Here is a 23,602-nt window from a genome sequence, read left to right on the forward strand (position 1 = left end):
AAGTTAATACCTGAATAGATTTGGTCTTAATCTAGTTCTCCATCATGTTGTGTTATGTATGTTTGTCCTGTTTCAAGTTTATATAATTGTTGTAGTTTAGCTCATTTTTATATAGTTTATGTGACTGGATAAGAAGCATTTTAAGGGTTAACTACACATTGCTCCATTGTAATTCTTTTTTTGTTTTTTAAACTCTTTTTATTCTAATTTTAATAACACAAACATCAGCCGCGCAGGGGTAACTTGGACAGACCGCAGTGCCGCACGACCGCCAACAACAAAAAGTATACATATATAACTCAAAGTGTGTGTGGCCCACCCCTATACGTAAATTAATTTGAACAGAGAAATTGCACCAGTAGACCGGGCCTTTTTCACCCTCTCACCGTATTAGGACCGCAGAGCCAAACAAGAAAACTTTGTTTTTTGTTTAACCCCTAGTGAGAAACTTAGACACGTTTGCCCTAGAGTCATCATTAAGTAATTTACCCCAGACTATATTGGGCAACCTCTATTATAGTAGGTGTTCTTACAGAGAGGACTAGCATAGTTCACCAGCTTCATCCAGGCTGAAACTGATGGAGGGGTAGGTTTTTTCCAAGCCAGAGTTATAGCCTTTCTTGTGTAAAATAGAAGGTGTCCCTGCATCGCCTGTTCCATCACTGTAGGAGCCAATTCTTCAACCAAGCCCAATAGGCAGACACGTAAGGAGGGAGAAAAGTTCTGGCCAGAGACCTTCTGTATGACATGAACCACTGCCCCGCAGTATTGTACGACAACTAAGCATGACCGAAAAATGCTAATTAAATCTCCCCCTAGCATGAGAGCATCTTCAACAATCAGGTGGTGCATTTGGAACCATTTTATGCACTCTGTATGGCGTATAGTAAGCATAGTGAACTAATTTGAATTGGATAAGATGGTCTCTAAGAAAGACAAGTTACTTAAAAGGGTAGTCCCACTCCCATATTTCTGACCAATCATCTCCATCAAGATCCGGGATGTCTACTAGACATTTATTCCAATGGGATGGCAGCGTATTATTTATATAATATAGTTCAGAGTATATAGTGCAGTTAGTGTAATATATATAATACAGTTCAGGGTATATAGCACAGTTGGTGTAGTATATATAATACAGTTCAGAGTATATAGTCCAGTCCGTGTAGTAAATATATTACAGTTCAGAGTATATAGTGCAGTCAGCGTAGTATATTTAATACAATGGAGAGTATATAGTGCAGTCAGTGTAGTATATATAATGCAGTGCAGAGTATATAGTGCCATCAGTGTAGTATATATAATACATTGGAGAGAATATAGTGCAGTCGTTGTAATATATATAATACAGTGGAGAATATATAGTCCAGTCAGTGTAGTATATATAATACAGTGCAGGGTATATAGTTCAGTGCAGAGTATATGATACAGCATATTGAAGTTGTCAAGGTAGACACTATGACAGAATTAAGAAAAAAAATGGTGTAGCCTCCTCCCCCCCAACCCCCAAAAATCCATACCTGGCCCTTCGGGTCTGGCATGGATTTTAAGGGGAACTCCATGAGAATTTTTTTTTAAATGGTGTGGGGTCCCTCCCAAAATCCATACCAGACCCTAAGGATCTGGTAAGGATTTTTTTTTACATTTTGGTATTGGCTTGGGGGGGGGGGACCCCACGCCGTTTTTCTCATTGATTTATCATCTATTTTGCCAGGATCCAGCAATACTTTACAGCCACGAGCAAGGTTAAATTTTATCTTTTCAGAAAAATCTAAATGACTAATTTCTGAAACATTGGATTTTTTTTTTGTCCTTACTTTTTAAACTAAAGTAAAGTAAAGTAATGTAAAGTAAAGTAAAGTTAAAGTGGATGTAAACCCAAATTTTGTTTTGTTTGATGTCATAATGTAGAGTATAAGATTTCCTATCATTTGAGCTCAGTCTTGCCACAAAGAGTTAATCCAGCTCTGAGCATTCCTCTTTTATTGTTCAGTGAGATAAATCTTGACAAACAGAGAAAAACTTTGTCAAATCCTCCCCCTTGCTGTGAGTGACAGGTGATTTACATATCTTGTGCACTAGCCTAAGAGACATGCATTATTTTTTAATTCCCTCCCACTCCTTTTTTCTGCTCCTCTGCCAGGATTGGATGTTCCACACCTCAGCATAATTGGGCATGCTGAAGTCATGTGGTTACTTTCCTGTCTTTTCACTGGATGTTATAGATCATAGCAGAAGTTCAGTGTAAGAAATGCACAGGAGAAAATGCATATTGACAAGGGGAGTGTAGAGGTGGGTGGGGAGTCTACTGACATCACGACTCCACCCACCGAGCTCCAGACAACAGACCCACCCACAGAATCTGCAGTTTTTTGGGTCTTATAACAGACAGAGGGGAGATATTTGACAGGTAAAGATACATTCAGTCACTGAATACATCACACACCACTGTCATCACAGCATTCGCAAGGTGGCGAATTTAAAAACCATCGCAGAGGCTGTACTATTATACCCCTTCTCTTTGGCTTGCCAGCGGTTTACCATCTTCGCTCCTCCGTGGACCAGTCAGTGACTTTGGATACTTCCCCCTTTACTTTATTGAAATGCCTGATTACTACCAACTTTTGTGAGTAGCCATTTGGCTGTGTACTTTTATTATATTAAATGCTTTTATATATAATGCAATTAGTTTGGCACACTTCTCCTTTCGTTGCATTATATTTTTTAGAGAGTGGTGTTTCTCCTTTCCAGATTGCTGCTGCCGCTGGTGCATTGAACTTTATATTGACTATCAATATATTATACATATTTTTGGACAGTTTCTTTTAACCCCCCCCCCCCCCCCTTTTTTTATTGGAAAAAGAGACTCTACTATGATTGGTCCTTTTGTGCCATCTCATCCTCCTTGTTTTTATCTTGATGGAGTCTATATGCAACCAGGCTGGGTCTTACATTCTAGACAGCTATGTATCTGTAAAGCTGGCCATAGATTAATGGAAACTCATCCACTTCAACAGGAAGTGGCCACATTTTGATGCATCTAAGGCCCCATACACACTATAAAATGTTCTGCATATTTTTGTCTTCAGATTTACCAAACCATATAATATAGGTCAAACCTTAAAGGCCCATACACATGGTCAGAAAATATGAAGATAAATTTCGTCCGATGAACGATCTGCTGATTTCCTGATCGTTAGAATGCTGCTTTCGACAGGCGATCTGACATTGAATTCTGTCGTCAGAAAATTTTCTGATGGTGAGTACCCTTTTCACTTTCGATTTGAGACTAGCATCAAACAAAAACTGACAACAATTTGTTCAATAATCTGACCGTGTGTACAAGGCTTTAGAGTTTCAATTTGTATGCAATCAGGCAGGCCCTTGCACTACATGTTTTGGTAAATCTGAAGACAAAAATCTGCAGAAAATCGAATTAAGTGTGTGGGGGGGGGGGGGGTTTTAGGCTATTCCCATTCAACAAAAGTCACTCTAACGATCAACTTCTGTCGAACTAGACTATTGAAAAAATGTAATTTGATTAGAGGCTGAAGCCAATGAGCTGAAAGGCTGATCGTTGTGTATTCTGACAGCGGAGGAGTCCCCACTGTCAGAATACAATAGCCAGTGGGGAGGATTCCTCCATCCACCTTGCTTGTATGGACTGGGGAATCCATTTTTTTTTCTATCAACCTTCTAGCTCATTAAAAGAAAAGCGTGGTATTTTAAAATAAAACAAACCTTATACTCACCTAGGTCGATCTGATGCTGCATCTGTCCCCCACCCGCTCTACACTGAGAAGTAAATAATCAAACACTGCTGATCACTCAGTTCTCCTCTCTGGCTCTGACTGTCAGTCTCCGGCTCTATGCTCTGCCCCTCCAGCACTCACTGGAGAGCTGGGCTGTGGAGGGGGTGGGAGGGGCTGGCTCAGTCTCTTAGCAGATCGCTGAGAGGCTGAGCCAGGTGCCAGTCCAGGGTTCTGGGTGGATCCCAACCATATGGTCGGGATGTTTTCAGAGCTTGGACCTGCTCTGTGAAAACAGGTCACAGAAGTGCAGAAAGAAGTGCTTTGCTGTGATTCATAGGGGAAGTATATCCAAGAGAGCATTGGCTATACTTCTCCTTTAATGGTGTCAGTGTCAGCCAATATATACTGTAAATGGAATCACTTTTCTACATTATGCTTATACTGACATACATATCACCAGTGCTCTTTCTGTTTTGTAAGTTGAATTCAGTCAAACAAATGTCATTCTTTCACATAGAGAGGGATACACATTATATAGTTTTATATTTAGGAAAAATACACTTTCTATTATTAAAAGAGCAATATAAACAGGTCAGATATTCTCAATTTTGTTTATAAAAGTGTATTCACTATTTCTATTTTCAGACAATAATAATAATAATAATAATAATAATAATAATTATTATTATTATTATTATTATTAATAATAATAATAATAATAATAATAAGTCAAATTCCATCCACATTTTTTTCTTTTATAAAAAAATATAAAATAGGCTCATAGGAAGAAAGATAAAATATCATGGCACCACAAACACCATAAAACCAGTTTTCACGGGAAGCGTAAACAGCGGGAAGCAGGTGATTGTAATGTTATGCAGCCAAAATACACTTGGGAAACATGTGGTTTTCATAATCAAATAGTGTTGGTAAACATAACGCAAACAATAGTCTACAGAGCAAAATAAAATTGCTACATTTTCCATAATCACTGGGATATGTTTCGTTAATAGTAAATGACTAAAATGCTAACCATGGTACTACATTTCCTGTGTATTGTACAGCTATATATTTAGCACAGTAGGATTAATTGTAGGTTCAATGAAGGATACTATTTCTGTTGGTGCTACAAACCAATCATGTGCAGGAGAACTAAAAAACAAATAAACAAAAAACAACAGGAATATCACAAGCATGTGATTTGGTATTTGAAGCACAAAATAGGTTACGGGTATTTTAGCTGCCATCATGATTGTAAGTGACGGCCTGTTTTAATGCCCTTGTAACAACACAGTTGAATATGGTCCTTGCAACAATAAAAATTGCAAAATGTGCAATTAATGTAATAAATTAATCAAGTAATGTGGTGTACCTCATTAAGTGCCAGTTCACATTTATGCGGCTTCAAAGACTTCAGTAACAGAAGTCAATGCAAGTCGAGATTAAGTCGCCCCAAAGTAGTGCAGGAACCTTTTTCTAAGTCGCTGCGACTTGAGTCGCACTGATTAAAACGGTTCCTTGCTGTTAATGGGATGCGAATTGCCATGGGACTTTGAACTCTCAAGACGCATGTCAAGTTGCGGCAGCGTGAACCAAGCCTCCATGCAACAAGTACAACCAGGGATGTTATATTGGTGACACAAGAAAGAAAGAAAAGAAAAAAGAATGACGCTACATTGAGAGTGGGAATTGATGGGCTACCGGTGCTACAGAGGATGCCTACTGTGCACCGGTGGGCCATCAATTCCCATAGTCTTACCATTCTATGAAGGACATGAATGTTTTAGTTTTCAAATTAAACTTTAACCACTTGCTTACTGGGCACTTAAACACCCTTCCTGCCCAGACCAATTTTCAGCTTTCGGTGCTCTCACACTTTGAATGACAATTACCGTATATACTCGAGTATAGGCCGACCCGAATATAAGCCGAGGCCCCCAATTTACCCCCAAAAAAACTGGCAAACTTATTGACTCGTGTATAAGCCGAGGGTAAGACATGCCTGTCCATCCCTGTGTGTGTGTCCGTCCATCCCTGTGTGTCCGTCCATCCCTGTGTGTCCGTCCATCCCTGTGTGTCCGTCCATCCATCCCTGTGTGTGTGTGTGTCCATCCATCCATCCATCCCTGTGTGTGTGTGTCTCCATCCATCCATCCATCCATCCCTGTGTGTGTGTGTCTCCATCCATCCATCCATCCCTGTGTGTGTGTGTATCCATCCGTGTGTGTGTGTGTGTGTGTGTGTGTGTGTGTGTGTGTCCAGCCTACCTGTGTCCCGAGCCTTTGTCCCGAGCCTCCGTCCCGTGCCTTGCCTCCTTGCCTCCGTGCCTCGCCGCCGTGCCTTGCCTCCGTCCCGTCCCGTCCCGTCCCGTCCCGTGCCGTGCCGTGCCTTGCCTTGCCTCCGTCCCGTGCCCTCTTCGTCGGCGCCTCGGCGGCCATTGTAAAATTCAAAAGCTGCGCCGCCGCCTTCGCCTGTGATAGGCGGAACACTGAATTTCCCAGCAGCCTGTGTTCCGCCTATCACGTACATCGTATCATCCTCGTCCGTAGTACGAGGATGATACGATGTCCGTGATAGGCGGAACACAGGCTGCTGGGAAATTCAGTGTTCCGCCTATCACAGGCGAAGGCGGAGCCGGAGGCGCGGCTTTTGAATTATAGAATGGCCGCTGTCTGTCTGCTCGACACGCTGATCGAGCGGGCAGACAGCGATGACTCGAGTATAAGCCGAGGGGGGCACTTTCAGCCTCAAAAAAGAGGCTGAAAATCTCGGCTTATACTCGAGTATATACGGTACTCAGTCATGCAACACTGTACCCAAATAATTTTTTGTCCTTTTTTTCCCACAAATAGAGCTTTCTTTTGGTGGTATTTGATCACCTCTGGGGTTTTTATTTTTTGCGCTATAAATGAAAAAAGACCGAAAATTTTGAAAAAAAACGCATATTTCTTTGTTTCTGTGACAGAATTATGCAAATTATTAATTTTTCTTCATAAAATTTGGCCACAATTTATACTGCTACATATCTTTGGTAAAAATAATCCAAATTAGTGGATATTATTTGGTCTTTGTGAAAGTTAGAGAGTCTACAAGCTGTGGTGCGAATCGCACAAAATTGATCACTTCTGATGTACTGGTGGACTTTCTCGCTTCTTGTGACCTGAACAAGTCAGGAAAGTACAAATACCCCCCAAATGACCCCTTTTTGGAAAGTAGACATTCCAAGGTATTTAGTAAGAGGCATAGTGAGCTTTTTGATGTTGTCATTTTTTTCCCACAATTCTTTGCAAAATTAAGATTATTCATTTTTTTTTCTTTTCCACAAAATTGTCATTGTAATAGGTTATTTCTCTCACGTGGCATGTGTATACCACAAATGACACCCCCAAAAAAATTCTGCTACTCCTCCTGAGTATTACAATACCACATGTGTGGGACTTTTTCACAGCCTGGCCACATAGAGAGGCCCAACATGCAGGGAGCGCCATCATGTGTTCTAGGAACATAAATTACACATCTAACTTGTTGACTATTTATTACGCTTTTGAAGCACCAGGACAATGACACGTGACACTGATGACAGATGGCACTCATACGTGGCAATGATGACACTTATACGTGGCACTGATGACACGTGGCACTGATGAAAGATGGCACTAATATGTGGCACTGATGACAGATGGCACTAATATGTGGCACTGATGACACGTGGCACTTATACGTGGCACTGATGACACGTGGCACTAATACGTGACACTGAAGACACGTGGCACTAATACGTGGCACAGATGACAGATGGCACTAATATGTGGCACTAATACGTGCCACCGATGACAGATGGCACTAATACATGGCACCGATGACGCGTGACACTGATGACAGATGGCACTGATAAGTGGCATTGATGACACGTGACACTGACAACAGATGGCACGTGACACTGACAGGTGGCACTGATGACAAATGGCACTTATACGTGGCACTGATGACAGATGGCACTAATACGTGGCACTGATGACAGATGGCACTATGTGGCACTGATGACACGTGGCTCTGATGACAGATGGCACTTATACGTGGCACTGATGACAGATGGCACTGGGGACAAATGGCACTGGGGGCAGGTGGCACTGGGGGCAAATGGCACTGGGGGCAGGTAGCACTGGGGGCAGGTAGCACTGGGATGGATGGCACTGGGGGCAGGTAGCACTGGGGCGGATGGCACAGGGGCAGATGGCACAGGGGCAGATGGCACAGGGGCAGATGGCACAGAGGCAGATGGCACTGCTGGGGGCAGATGGCACTGCTGGGGGAGGATGGCACTGCTGGGGGAGGATGGCACTTTTTACTTTACTTTTTTTTTTTTTCTTCAGCTCAAGGCAGAACGGCTGCCGCTGCAGCCGTTCATCTCTCCCCTCTCACACTGTCTGTGTGAGGAGGGAGAGCGGCGCTGAGAGATGATCTCATATGTTTACATATGAGATCATCTCCCATTGGATACGCCGATCACGCTGTTAACGGCCGCTGTGATTGGCCGTTTACAGCGATCTGTGTTTGCCTGTCCCCGGGGGACACGGCGAACACAGAACTTCCGCGATGCGCGCCCGCGGCAGCGCGCATTGCGGAAGTAAACATTAGGACGTCCAGGGACGGCCTCCCGGATGAACGCGCCTGCTCTACGGCCGTCATTCGGCTATAGGGCGGGCGCGAGGTGGTTAAAAATCCTCAGGAAAAGAAAAACTCTAGAACAATGAATGATATTCATTGACTATTAATTTGCTTTTGTAACACCTGGGTGGGCTCATGGTGCAATGCTCTGCGCTCCGAACCTACCCTTAATTTGAAGCCTATTAGAGCCTATGGCTCTAAACAGGTGCTTAAAAAAAACACCCCCGCCGATGTAATTGAAGCGCCGGCATGTAAAAAGGGGCCAACTAAAAGGGGCCAACACCTGAATTGGTGATGGCCGCGGTGGCCATTGATAGATTCATGCTATGCATGAATCTATCCATTATTCATATAGGGGGTGGTGTGGAGAGAGGGGGTGGAGCCTGGGTGCCCCTAATGGTCAGGCCGCTGCTGTACAGGACCCTTTTTCTGTGCAGACCACGGCCGCCCCATAAATGTGTGAACTTGACAGCCGGTCACAGTCTCATGTTATGTGAATTGGATGTGAAAATCTCCAGCTGCTGGAACTGACAATTTTCTGCCTGGCTCTTTGATTCTTCAATCAAATGTCACCCACTAAGCATGTCTGGCAGGAGGGTGGTGGCAAGGCCGACTAATAAGCACATTTTTGCTGGTTCCCCAAGAACCATTTGAAATTCACAGAATGTATGGCCAGCTTATGTGTTTGCTTGGCCTAAGAAGAAGTGGATATACCCCAGAAAGATTGTCCTGAAAATGTAACTGGTAGTGCATATAAAAAAGTGTCAAGGACCATACTCAACTGTGTTGAATAAAGTAGCATTCTTCATCACTTAAAAAGCAATGTAACCAGGCTGACATTAAAGAGGAAGTAAACTCTCCCACTCGGATGCTTCTTTTCATTTAGTCCATTATAATAAGTAATTATTAACCACTTGCTTACTGGGTACCAGTGGCGGCCCGTCCATAGGGGACGCCCGGGCGCCGCCCCCCCTTCTGTGTGGTCACAAAAAAAAAAATATATATATATAAAAAAAAAAAAAGTTTTAAAACAGCCCCTTTAAAAAAAAAAAAAGTTCTTTAACCACTTGCTTACTGGGCACTTAAACCCCCCTCAGTCCCAGACCAATTTTCAGCTTTCAGCGCTGATGCACTTTGAGTGACAATTACGCGGTCATACAACACTGTACCCAAATGAATTTTTTATCATTTTTTTCCCACAAATAGAGCTTTCTTTTGGTGGTATTTAGTTACAGCTCGGAGTTTTATTTTTTGCTAAACAAACAAAAAAAGATGCAAAAAAAAAAAAAAAAAAAATCATGTTTTAATAGTTTGTTATAAAATTTTGCAAACGGGTCATTTTTCTCCTTCATTGAAGTGCGCTGATTAGGCGGCACTGATAGGCTGCATTGGTGGGCACTGATGGGCTGCATTGGTGGGCACTGATGGGCTGCATTGGTGGGCACTGATAGGCTGCACTGGTGGGCACTGATAGGCATAGTTAAGGCGGCACTAATAGGCACAGATAAGGCGGCACCGATGGGCACAGATAAGGCGGCACTGATGGGCAAAGATGGGCACAGATAAGATGGCACGGATGGGTGGCACGGATAAGTGGCACGGATGGGTGGCACGGATGGGCACTGATAGGTACCACAGATAGATGGGACTGATGGGCACTGATAGGTGGCACTGATAGGTGGCTCTGATAGGTGGCACTGCTGGGCACTGATGGGCGGCACTGCTGGGCACTGATGGGCGGCACTGCTGGGCACTGATGGGCGGCACTGGGGTGCAGCACCTGAGGCAGATTTTGGGTGGCACTGTGGGTGGCACTGCTGGGTGGCACTGTGGGTGGCACTGTGGGCACTGCTGGGTGGCACTGTGGGCACTGATGGGTGGCACTGTGGGCACTATGGGCACTGCTGGGTGGCACTGACAGGGGGGCACTTACTTTATTTCAGGATGGCACTGCGGGTGGCAGGTGGGCACTGGCAGGGGGCAGGTGTCCTTTTAAATTGCTGGCCGTGATCGGGACTGATGTCCCGAACACGGCCGCCGGCGATCGGCTTTTTTTTTTTCTCCTCGCGCTGTCAGCGCGAGGAGGAATACTAGCCGATTACCGGCTCCGTTTTATCACATGATCAGCTGTCATTGGCTGACAGCTGATCACGTGATAAGGGGTCGGGATCGACCCCTTACACGGATCGGTGATCAGGCGAGTCTCACGGACTCGCCGATCACAGAGCGCGCCGCGCGCGCCCCTCAGGGGGCGCGCAGGCCGCTCGTAACCGGGACTACGTCAATAGACGTAGTCCCGAAAATGTGGGTCCGCGCTATTGCCGTCATTTTGCAATAGCGCGGATCCCAAGTGGTTAAGGAAGTGCACTGTGCTCGAGCGCCGGACACAGTGCACTATGGGAACCGCCACGTCAATGCAATCATGAGATTGCAGACGTGGCGCTTCATTTGCGGGCGTTTAGCCCGCCTCAGGGCGCTTTCTGAAGCGCTGAGTAGTTTCCGCCCGGCGCTGACTCATAAAAATTCCTCACCCCGTCACTTCCGGTGCGGCTCCGTCACTGTACAGCTGACGGCGGGCCTTTACTGCGCATGCGCCAAGTCCGTGATATTAACGGCGCATGCGCAAGCCCTTTATTTCAGCGGTGGTTAAAAAATATACACGGAGACTTGCGGGTGGGCGGGCGGAGCTGAACAGATGCTTAGGACGTCAGCAGCAGCCCCGCCTACCCCACTAACATTCCCCTGAATCGTGTCTTTTGCTTGTATTCTTTTGCTGATAGGTGCCCCTCATTCTATTAGACGATGCATAGTGAGTGTTGTAGTTCCAGGGACCACGCCACTGATATTTAAACGTAGGTTTGCTAAAGATTTATTTGATATGTCTAAAGATTGTCATTCATTTAAATATTTTGTTTCCATTATTCTTTATGGGCATTTCATTTTTTTCTGTTATTCTCTATGGGAAATCCAACTCCCTGTTAAAGTCTATGGACAATCCTTTCAGTATGTTCCATTTATAATACTTTATTAGGCACTGCATACTGGGACTTGTAGTTCCAAAGACATTTATAACACTTTATTACACAGTGCATAGAGAGCGTTGTAGTTCCACAAACATACTCATTTTTGTAGGCAGTGCACACTGGGGCTTGTAGTTCCACAGACATATAGTGACGCTTTATTAGACAGTGCGCACTGTTCCTCAGAATAAGCACTCGTCATGCCCCACCCTGTGACCTGTAGGGGGCTTGTCACATGATCTCCAGGTGTGGTAAAATTTCCTGCGACTTATAAAAATTCCTCAATCTTTAGACATATCAAATAAATCTTTAGCAAACCTACGTTTAAATATCAGTGGCGTGGTCCCTGGAACTACAACACTCACTATGCATCGTCTAATAGAATGAGGGGCACCTATCAGCAAAAGAATACAAGCAAAAGACACGATTCAGGGGCATGTTAGTGGGGTGGGCGGGGCTGCTGCTGACGTCCTAAGCATCTGTTCAGCTCCGCCCGCCCACCCGCAAGTCTCCGTGTATATTTTTTAACCACCGCTGAAATAAAGGGCTTGCGCATGCGCCGTTAATATCACGGACTTGGCGCATGCGCAGTAAAGGCCCGCCGTCAGCTGTACAGTGACGGAGCCGCACCAGAAGTGACGGGGTGAGGAATTTTTATGAGTCGCAGGAAATTTTACCACACCGGGCAGTTTGATTGACATCTGAGTTGACTCAGATGTCACTTCCTGTCTTCTCTCTCCCATTGCACCTGAGAGAGGAAACAGGAAGTAAGAGGAGTAGAGCGGTGTGCAGGAGAGGAGCAGAGAACACCGGAGAGGAGCACACAGTCAGGTAAGTGGGCTTCGGGTGTGTGTGCGGGTCCTGGGCATACATGGGGACATATAATACATGGAGGTGTATAGTGAGGGCAGGTGACAGCAGACATAGCCTGAAGATCAATCTCATACTAGATGGCATAATAGATTTATTCATGATGATTGGTGTCATGCTGACATCTGGTTTTAATTCATTCCAATCATTGCACGGAGCCTGATGTGTGGAGGGTTCATTCATAAGCGGAGGATTTTTGTTGCAGATGGAGAAATCCATTGCTTTTATCTGTAGACTTTTTATAGTAGATATCTACTGCTAATTATATGCAGATTGCTTTGAGAATTGGGTTATTTAATGGAAGGTGTACCCCAGGAGATCAGTGTACTGGAGGGGGTGATGGACGCAGAGAGGGCATCTTCATTTATAGACGACTGAACATGGCATTTGTCATTTTAAACCCATACATGACATTTATTGTTTATGTGTATATGTTGTGCAGCCTGTTATATGATGTGCAGAGCCCGGTGTATAATGTCCAGCCTGTTATGTGATGTGCAGAGCCCGGTGTATAATGTCCAGCCTGTTATGTGATGTGCAGAGCCCGGTGTATAATGTCCAGCCTGTTATGTGATGTGCAGAGCCCGGTGTATAATGGCCAGCCTGTTATGTGATGTGCAGAGCCCGGTGTATAATGGCCAGCCTGTTATGTGATGTGCAGAGCCCGGTGTATAATGGCCAGCCTGTTATGTGATGTGCAGAGCCCGGTGTATAATGGCCAGCCTGTTATGTGATGTGCAGAGCCCGGTGTATAATGGCCAGCCTGTTATGTGATGTGCAGAGCCCGGTGTATAATGGCCAGCCTGTTATGTGATGTGCAGAGCCCGGTGTATAATGGCCAGCCTGTTATGTGATGTGCAGAGCCCGGTGTATAATGGCCAGCCTGTTATGTGATGTGCAGAGCCCGGTGTATAATGGCCAGCCTGTTATGTGATGTGCAGAGCCCGGTGTATAATGGCCAGCCTGTTATGTGATGTGCAGAGCCCGGTGTATATAATGTGCAGCCTGGTATATGATATGGATTCTATAAGGGGTGTGGCTTATGAGAAGTGGGAGGGGCCAACCGTGGAGGGGCGGGGTCTTGCGCCCCCCCATCCTAAAACTTCACCAGCCGCCACTGCTGGGTACTTAAACCCCCCTCAGTCCCAGACCAATTTTCAGCTTTCAGCGCTGATGCACTTTGAATGACAATTGCGTGGGCATACAACACTGTACCCAAATGAAATTTTTATCATTTTTTTCCCTCAAATAGAGCTTTCTTTTGGTGGTATTTAATTACAGCTCAGAGTTTTATTTTTTGCTAAACAAACAAAAAAACATGCAAAAAATAAATAAAATAAATCATGTTTTAATAGTTTGTTATAAAATTTTGCAAACGGGTCATTTTTCTCCTTCATTGAAGTGCGCTGATTAGGCGGCACTGATGGGCTGCACTGGTGGGCACTGATGGGCTGCACTGGTGGGCACTGATGGGCTGCACTGGTGGGCACTGATGGGCTGCATTGGTGGGCACTGATGGGCTGCATTGGTGGGCACTGATGGGCTGCATTGGTGGGCACTGATAGGCTGCACTGATAGGCATAGTTAAGGCGGCTCCGATGGGCACAGATAAGGCGGCACCGATGGGCACAGATAAGGCGGCACCGATGGGCACAGATAAGGCGGCACCGATGGGCAAAGATGGGCACAGATAAGATGGCACGGATGGGTGGCACGGATGGGTGGCACGGATGAGTGGCACGGATGGGCACTGATAGGTACCACTGATAGACGGGACTGATGGGCACTGATAGGTGGCACTGATGGGCGGCACTGCTGGGCACTGATGGGCGGCACTGCTGGGCACTGATGGGTGGCACTGGGGTGCAGCACCTTTGAGGCAGATTGTGGGCACTGCTGGGTGGCACTGTGGGCACTGCTGGGTGGCACTGTGGGCACTGCTGGGTGGCACTGACGGGGGGCACTTACTTTTAATAAGTTGGGCACTGCAGGGGGCAGGTGGGCACTGGCAGGGGGCAGGTGGTCGCTAGCAGGGCTGGCCGTGATCGGGACTGATGTCCCGATCACGGCCGCCGGTGATCGGCTCTTTTTTTTTCTCCTCGCGCTGTCAGCGCGAGGAGGAATAATAGCCGATTACCGGCTCCGTTATATCACATGATCAGCTGTCATTGGCTGACAGCTGATCACGTGATAAGGGGTTGGGATCGACCCCTTGCACGGATCAGTGATCAGGCGAGTCTCATGGACTCGCCGATCACAGAGCGCGCCGCACGCGCCCCTCAGGGGGCGCGCAGGCCGCTCGTACACGGGACTACGTCAATAGACGTAGTCCCGGAAAAGGAGATCCGCGCTGTAGCCGTCAATTGACTATAGCGCGGATCTCAAGTGGTTAAACTAAAGCCACTGTAATCCAGCCCAAATCGCATATTACTTACTGTTTGAAGAAACTTTAAAAAAACTTGTTTCCAGGGTTAAGGCAGCGCCATCTTAAAGCGGTGTTCCACCCTAAAGTGGAACTTCCTCTCACCGGAACCCTCCCCCCCCCTCCGGTGTCACATTTGGTACCTTTCAGGGGGGAGGAGGGTGCAGATACCTGTCTAAGACAGGTATTTGCACCCACTTCCGGGCATAGACTCCCATGGGAGTCTATGCCTCTTTCTGTCGTGCCGTGCTGTCTGCTGGGACACACACGGGTCCCAGAGACAGCACGAACCATTCTCATTGCGCTGCGTGACTCGCACATGCACAGTAGGGAACCGGGAAGTGAAGCCGCAACGCTTCACTTCTTGACTCCCTCACCGAGAATGGCAGCAGCCAAGAGCCGAGTGATCGATCGGCCTTTGCTGCCAACATCACTGGATCCCAGGAAAGGTAAGTGTCCATTTATTAAAAATCAGCAGCTGTAGTATTTATAGCTGCTGGCATTTAATAATTTTTTTCGGATGGACTCCCTCTTTAAGTATTGTTTTCTGAGTCCACAGTGGAGTGTATTTCCGCCTTTACATTGAGCACGCCCGTGCTGTTAACCAAGCCTCCTTCTCAATCCAACGTTTCTATGGCAACCCTGCTTCCCTGCTCAAAACGGACTTGTTTTATTTCATAGTATTTATTAGCCGATTATCTAGATTTTGTCTTTGTCAGTCCTATCAGCTTCAGCTGATAAGACTGCAGTAATGGTGTCCGATTCCCTGCTTTGCACTGCATGTGATGTCACATGGTCATATGGGGTGTAGGAGGAAGCTCTGAATGATTCTGCAATCTCCAGGGATTTCAGTGTTGTGTGCGGTAGGAAGTCCTGATAATAGATAGGCAAAGTACATAGAGTGTGCCATAAATCAGGGGAGATCTGGGCATGCTCAGTGACGTCATTCTAAAGAACAAAAAGGATTACAACAATCCTAAGCAAGTAAGGAGATATCGACAAGCAGTGTTCATTAGGGTTTTTTATGCTGATTTACATGGGACAAAGTTGTGGGGGGAGAGTTTACAACCACTTTAATACATTGTTATGTAATTATGATGCCATCATGTCAAAGATGCTATAATAACTGACAGTGTCTGGAGAATCCTCAAAGGTTATATCTACTTTCTGATGGGATTTTGGAGAAAAGGAAGTAAGAATGTGGAAAAAATGGACTTCTTTCCTGAAAATTGTACACACAGATTGCAGGACCTGATTCGGGTGGCTGTCAGCAGGGCTGATTTGTAATGATTTGTTTGCCTCAACCATTGTCACAGCAAATTCTCACCTGGGCATTACCTCATTACAGGCTCCTAAAGCTATTTCAGACTTCTCCAAAGTTCCTGGTGTGCAATATTTTCATTTCCATACTCGGTCTAAGAAAATATCTGTACCAGACTTGAAAGTCAGCAGCCAGTGTTCTTCTTACAGTGACCATTACAGCCCATATAAATGACACCTCCAGGCCTGCCCCTCAGGAACATCATGCCCCTGTCAGCCATTGGAGAGATTGTGCTCATTTTCATGTGCCTGTGCAAAAACATGCACATATTTTCAGGTATGGAAGCCTAACTAGGCATGCAATAATGCCCACGAACACTCATGTAGGAATGCACGCACAGTGATGTGCACGTGGATGAATGGGCATATCCATTGCTGATTCCGGTGCCCAGTGGACTATTTAAAGTGATACTAAAGCTTCTTTTTTTTTATAATAAAATAATAAACATGTCTAACTCACCTGCTCATCTTCTGGGGTCCCCTGCCGAAGCTCCTGGCTGCACCTCTTTGGCGAATGCCCCCATAGGACGCCACTTTCTATGAGGGCACTCATGTTGATTCACTCCCAAGATATGTTGTCTGCATTTATTCACACAGACAGACAGGACGGCTCGGCCTCACCTCCCGCTTCCTCATCAGAGGATTTTATTGACATCAGCAGGAGCCAATGGCTCCTACATGGTTAAACAGAAGTTTTTTTTTTTTACCTTAACTCTTTCAGATCCACTCTATAACCAAATGACGGCTACAACGCAGATCTGCTTTGCCGGGAGGCCATCAATAGACGTCCTCCCCTTTGCACACTCCCTACACACCCCCTGCAGGGCACGCGCTGTTATCACCGAGACTTGGGTGGTTCTAGCCCCTTACCATGTGATCAGCTGTCAGCCAATGACAGCTGATCACGTGATGTAAACAGAAGATTGGTAATCGATTTTTTTTTTTCGCCTCAAGCTGTAAGCCGATCACTGGCTTCAATGCAAGGGACAAAAGCCATCTCATCTGTGCCCACCAATACCACCTTCCAGTGCCACCTGCCAGTTCCCAACAATGTCCCACAAATCATTTTTGATTGCTACTTTTAAACACACATAGACTTTCATGGTGATCATTTGATTTGAGCCTTGGACTTTTATTGTGGCTTTTATATATCCTGGACTTTATTTGTTCATCACTATATTTTTCATGTATAATCACAGTGATTATGTATATTATTTCATGTGACTAATTTATCATTTATAATCCTTGAATTTATATCACCTGTAGCGCTGCACTCATTTTTACACAAGCAAAATAAAACAAGAGCTTTAGGAAGAAAAGTAACAGGAAGGAAAGAAAGAAGAATAATACAGAATGGATAAAGAATTTAGACTGGGAGGCCGTTGACTTCAAACTTTCCAGCTTATTTGACTTTGAGAAGAGTCAATTCTATAGAGCAGTGATGGTGAACCTTGGCACCCCAGATGCTTTGGAACTACATTTCCCATGATGCTCATACACTCTGCAGTGTAGGTGAGCTTAATGGGAACTGTAGTTCCAAAACATCTGCCAAGGTTCGCCATCACTGCTATAGAGCAACCACAGTTCACCTTCCCTTGCCTTGTCATAACTCTTCTGGAAGTGTACAATTACTGTCAGTGCTGGCCAAGCTCCTCCACTTCTCCCTTCACCCTTCCTGCATAACTTTTCATTTAGCTACCAGGGAGGAGTTAGGGTGAGCCTGGTGGGGCTGCTGATATCACATCAAAGATGGAGGTACCCAGCAGCAAGTTTTTCAAACTTGTGGATGTCTACACAAGAGGGGCTTTTACAAGTAAATAACATGCATAAAGCGGATCATAAACTATATCTTCTGATTGTACAATCTCAGCAAAATCTCTTTTAGCTTTACCAAAATTATGTAATATGAGGACAAACTATGTAATTATAAATAAATAATAAAGTATTGAATCAAGCAGGCTCTTGCACTACATCATTTTTGGTAGATCTATAGGAGAATGTACAGTCAGATCATATGGTGTATGATCAGCCTAATATACGGTATGTTAAGCACTTCAGCCCCGGACCATTCTGCTGGTCAAATACCAGACCACTTTTTGTGATTCGACACTGTGCCACTTTAACTGACAATTGCGCGGTCGTGCGACATGGCTCCCAAACAAAATTGATGTCCCTTTTTTTCCCACAAATAGAGCTTTCTTTTGGTGGTATTTGATCACCTCTGCGATTTTTATTTTTTGCACTATAAACAAAAATAGAGCAACAATTTTGAAAAAAACACATTATTTTTTACTTTTTGTTATAATAAATATCCCCCAAAAATATATAAAAAAAATGTTTTCCCTCAGTTTAGGCCGATACATATTCTTCTACATACTTTTGGTAAAAAAAATCCCAATAAGCGATTTATTGATTGGTTTGCGCAAAAGTTATAGCGTTTACAAAATAGGAGATAGTTTTATGGCATTTTTATTAATATTTTTTTTTTTTACTAGTAATGGCGGCGATCAGCGATTTTTATTGTGACTGCGACATTATGGTGGACACATTGGACATTTCTGACACATTTTTGGGACCATTGTCATTTATACAGCAATCACTGCTATATAAATGCAGTGATTCCTGTGTAAATGACACTGGCAGTGAAGGGGTTAACCAGTGTGTGGCAGTGTAGGGGTTAAGTGTTCCTAGGGGTGTGCTACTAACTGTTGGGGACTGGGCTTTAATTTAGTGAACACTGATCTCTGCTCCAATCACATGGAGCAGAGATCAGCGTCACTAGTTGCTAGGCAGAACGGGGAAATGCTGTTTACAACGGTAAGACGATCGCGGGTATGCTCATGACGATCGAGTCCGCGGGACCCGCAACCGGACTCACGGGGGTCCCGACCGGCGGCGTGCTCGTGATGGCAGGGCGGCATTAAAGATTGGACGTAACTGTACGCCAATATGCCTTTATATGCCTTAATAGGCGTGCGCTGGTCGGGAACCGGTTAAAATCACATATCACCTATAATCTTATGGGAACATTTTTGTTGAAATGAATGGTCTTTAAACAGGGTTTCTTTCAGTTGCTTAATGAATGCTTTGATCCTATTATGTTTAAAATTGTATTTGCTTGCTGCCAGCAATGGACTACCCTGAACAAATCTATATGGCCTCAATAAATGCTTATTTCAATATCCAGGGATTGATTATCTACTATTAAAATGTAATTACTGATATGACATAAAAATGCAAGGTCCACTAATCTGGGAGCTCTAAACCCCCAAATAAAAAAAAGCTAAAAATAATACACAATTAGAAGAAAAAAATACTTACCTAAAGCCCGTTTCTGGCAGCTCTCTGATGATGCCGGTGGCATTACTGTACATCATTGCTTTCAGTTTCATGCTACGAAAAAGTGTCTGGCAAATACCTATAAGCCATCCACTAAAATCAAAATGCTACAACATGAAATTATTGGCAAGTACTGGTTGGTGCCTCATTAATGTGAGATTACATTCATCCATAAACCCAATCCAAGATGTCCCCATTGTTGCTACAACAGAATTTTTTGTAAGCTCATATTAGTAAGATTTTATAGCCTTCATCTATAACAAAGAACATATGTCTAAAGGCAAACCAGTATATTGTTCCAAAGTCATTCTACATTATGGAAGTATAGAGGCTGTCATTCCTTATCTGTTCAATCTCTTTAGTACTTTTGTTGGTCATTAGCCCACCAGTATGCAAATCATGCATTCTGCTTTTCCCTCTAACTTTCCTGATCAGCATCCTTGTCCAGGGTCAGTGTCACAGAAAGTATTGATGCCAGGACAGCCAGGCAACTAGCATTTCCAGACATAAAAACCAAGATAATCCTCGGCACTTATCAAACTTAATGTGAGCAAATGAAGATAAATGCAATTCTTCCAGCTATATAACTGCTATTTGTTCCCACAACATAGATATATAGTTAGTCTGTTTGAAAAAAGACACAAGCCTATATAGTTCAACCAATAAAAAGGAAAAATAAAATTAGAAAATATCTTAAACATAAATAGCGCAGTCACTTTCCTTCACCTACTTATCCAATACACACACAGTATCTCACAAAAGTGAGTGCACCCTTCACATTTTTGTAAATATTTTATTATATCTTTTTATGTGACAACACTGAAGAAATGCTACAATGTAAAGTAACAAGTGTACAGCTTGTATAACAGTGTCAATTTGCTGTCCCCTCGAACACACAGCCATTAATGTCTAAACTGCTGGCAACAAAAGTGAGTAAACCCCTAAGTGAAAATGTCCAAATTAGGCCCAATTAGCCATTTTCCCTCCCGGTGTCATGTGACTTGTAATGCCCTGTACACATGGTCGGACTTTCCAACAGAAAATGTGCGATCAGATCTTGTTGTCAGAAAATCCGCTCGTGTGTGGGCTCCATAAGACTTTTTCCATCTGAATTTCCTACACACAAAGTTTGAGAGCTGGATCTAAAATTTTTCAACAACAAAATCCGATTGTTTAAATTACGATCGTATGTAGCCAATTCCAATTGACAAAGTGCTACGCATGCTCAAAATAAATTACGAGACGAAAGCTATCGCCTACTGCCTTCTTTATAGTCCTGTTGTACGTGTTTTATGTCACCTCGTTCTCCTCCTCCTTGCTCTACATAAAGATGGCCTAGGCTATAAGAAGATTGCTAAGACCCTAAAACTGGGCTGCAGCACGGTGGCCAAGAAGACCATACAGTGGTTTAACAGAACAGGTTCCACTCAGAACAGGCCTTGCCATGGTCGACCAAAGAAGTTGAATGCACCTGCTCAGTGTCATATCCAGAGGTTGTCTTTGGGTATTAGAAGTACGAGTACTGCCAGCATTGCTGCAGAGGTTGAAGGGGTGGGGGGACAGCCTGTCAGTGCTCAGACCATACGCCACACACTGCATCAAATTGTTCTGCATGGCTGTCGTCTCAAAAGGAAGTCTCTTCTACAGATGATGCACAAGAAAGCCCACAAACAGTTTGCTGAAGACAATCAGACTAAGGACATGGATTACTGGAACCATGTCCTGTGGTCTGATGAGACCAAGATAAACTTATTTGGTTCAGATGGTTTCAAGCGTGTGTGGCGGCAACCAGGAGAGGAGCACAAAGACAAGTGTGTCTTGCCTACAGTCAAGCATGGTGGTGGGAGTGTCATGGTCTGGGGCTGCATGAGGGCTGCTGGCACTGGGGGGCTACAGTTCATGGAGGGAACCATGAATGCCAACATGTACTGTGACTGAAGCAGAGCATGATCCCCCCTCCCTTCGGAGTCTGGGCCGCAAGGCAGTATTCCAACATGATAATGACCCCAAACACACCTCCAAGATGGCTACTGCTTGGCTTAAGAAGCTGACGGTAAAGGTGATGGACTGGCCAAGCATGTCTCCAGACCTAAACCCTATTGAGAATCTGTGGGGCATGCTCAAATGGAAGGTGAAGAAGTGAAAGGTCTCTAACATCCACCAGCTCCGTGATGTCGTGATGGAGGAGTGGAAGAGGACTCCAGTGGCAACCTGTGAAGCTCTGGTGAACTCCATGCCCAAGAGGGTTAAGGCAGTGTTGGAAAATAATGGTGGCCACACAAAATATTGACACTCTGGGCCCAATTGGGACATTTTCACTAAGGGGTGTACTCACTTTTGTTGCCAGTGGTTTAGACATTAATGGCTGTGTGTTGAGTTATTTTGAAGGGACAGCACATTTACACTGTTATACAAGCTGTACACTCACTACTTTACATTGTAGCAAAATGTAATTTCTTCAGTGTTGTCACATGAAAAGATAATATAAAATATTTACAAAAATGTGAGGGGTGTACTCACTTTTGTGAGATACTGTATATTTCACAATTACAACTGCATAAATAAAGATTTAAATCCAAATGCCTGTGTTGCTATTATTAATCAATAAAAAAAGTCCCAAGAGTCATGTGTCTTCAGTCTATATTTATTAAAACTGTGTCACCAATATTAATCTCGACTGTGACTGTGCCACCAATAATAATGTTCACCACCAGTGCTCAGATCCTCCACTATTTAAACAAACTGCTTATCAAAAGGATTGATCTTCTGTTTCTCAGTCCTACTACAGGTACAATTATTGAACACATATGTAGTATCCCCTTACATGTAAGGAGTGTGAGACTTGTTTTAGTTTTTGGTGGTCAGTCATGGTAGTGAAAAGAAATATACAGCTACATAAAAAAAAAAAAAAAAAAAAAAAAAAAAATATTTTTTGGGTCAGTTTTCCAATCATTATTATAGGATTATTACAATTCACCTGGAGAAACTTGAAAAAGAGGGGGGCATAGGGAGAGGGTGCGAGCAAGGGGTATTAGAGGGGGTGCTGGGAAGAAAATAGAGAAGAGCACCATGCTGCATGTGCAAGCCATTGTGGGGTATTTTAATAGCCCTGGAATGTATATAGCCAATTTAAGCTGAAGGTTTAGCTGGGCTTTAAAGAAAAAAAAACTGTAACCAAAAGGAATATGAATATTACCCATGCTTCACTGTTACATTCCAGAACCTCAATGAAGTATTAGTCTGAACACTTGCTTGGAGTCAATGGTGTTGACTTTGCAAGGTAATATTCACTTTTCAAAGGACTTTTCCCTTATCTTAGTGAATGTGATGAAATCTCACTTTGCTTGTGGTTGGATGATAGAAGTCAGCTGAGATTCACCTCATTCACTAAGCTAAGGCAAAATCCCCTTGCAAAGTGAAAAGTAAAGTAAACAGCCTATTTTCCTTTAGGTAATCAACCCCAATGACTCAAAGCAGTAAAACTATTGGATCAGCATGACAGCCAGAAAAGTAAAAGTTTCAAGAAGAAGGTTGGCAATAGAAGCCTCAATGCTGCCTCTTTTAATACTTAACTCGTAAAATATAGACTTGATCATTTACTGCCACTACACTTAACCTGGTAACTAAGCATAAGCAATTTTTTCTTCTTATCACCAATCTTACCTCTAAAGTGCCCCCTTAACTCCTAACCCTCAAAAGTTCATCCAACTGAAGTCTAATTCTAACCTTAACCCTACCATTTAAACGTAACTTCCTAATGCCTGACCATAACATTAACCTAAACTTATTGTACACGTTTTCCTAAAATTTCTATTAAGAAAAATCTAAGCACACCAACGCAGGATGGCATTGCGGGTGTACAAAGATAACAAAGTGCCACGTCCTGTCATAGTGAGAAATAGAGAAGAATAGAACTGGAAAAATTGACTTTATAGGCACCACTGATTAAAGATATACATTTTATTAAACACACCACATAAATATAAAAACAGAATTAAAAAAAAACAGTAATTGAGAAAACATACAATAGTCAAATATATGTCTCCAAGACAGCCATCTTACATTAGGGCTGTACTGGTGCCAACCCCAAGTTTGGTCATGACGACTAATTACAAAGTATGAATTACTTGAAGCTTACACGTACGGACTATAAAGTCCATTTTTCCAATTCTATTTTTTATCAATTTCTCACTATTCCTAAAATTTGGTAA

The 23,602-nt window shown here is 43.8% G+C and overlaps 1 protein-coding gene across 2 annotated transcripts in view; it reads right to left on the bottom strand.

Annotated features, from left to right (window-relative positions):
• The window catches only part of POU2F3 (POU class 2 homeobox 3), a 225,978-nt gene that overhangs the window by 115,623 nt on the left and 86,753 nt on the right, over window positions 1-23,602 (bottom strand). The window lies entirely within an intron of this gene.

Source organism: Lithobates pipiens, unplaced genomic scaffold (genome assembly GCF_037356315.1).
Source record: "Lithobates pipiens isolate NorthernLeopardFrog02 unplaced genomic scaffold, aLitPip1_a1.2 Scaffold_27, whole genome shotgun sequence".
Lineage (NCBI taxonomy): Eukaryota > Metazoa > Chordata > Amphibia > Anura > Ranidae > Lithobates > Lithobates pipiens.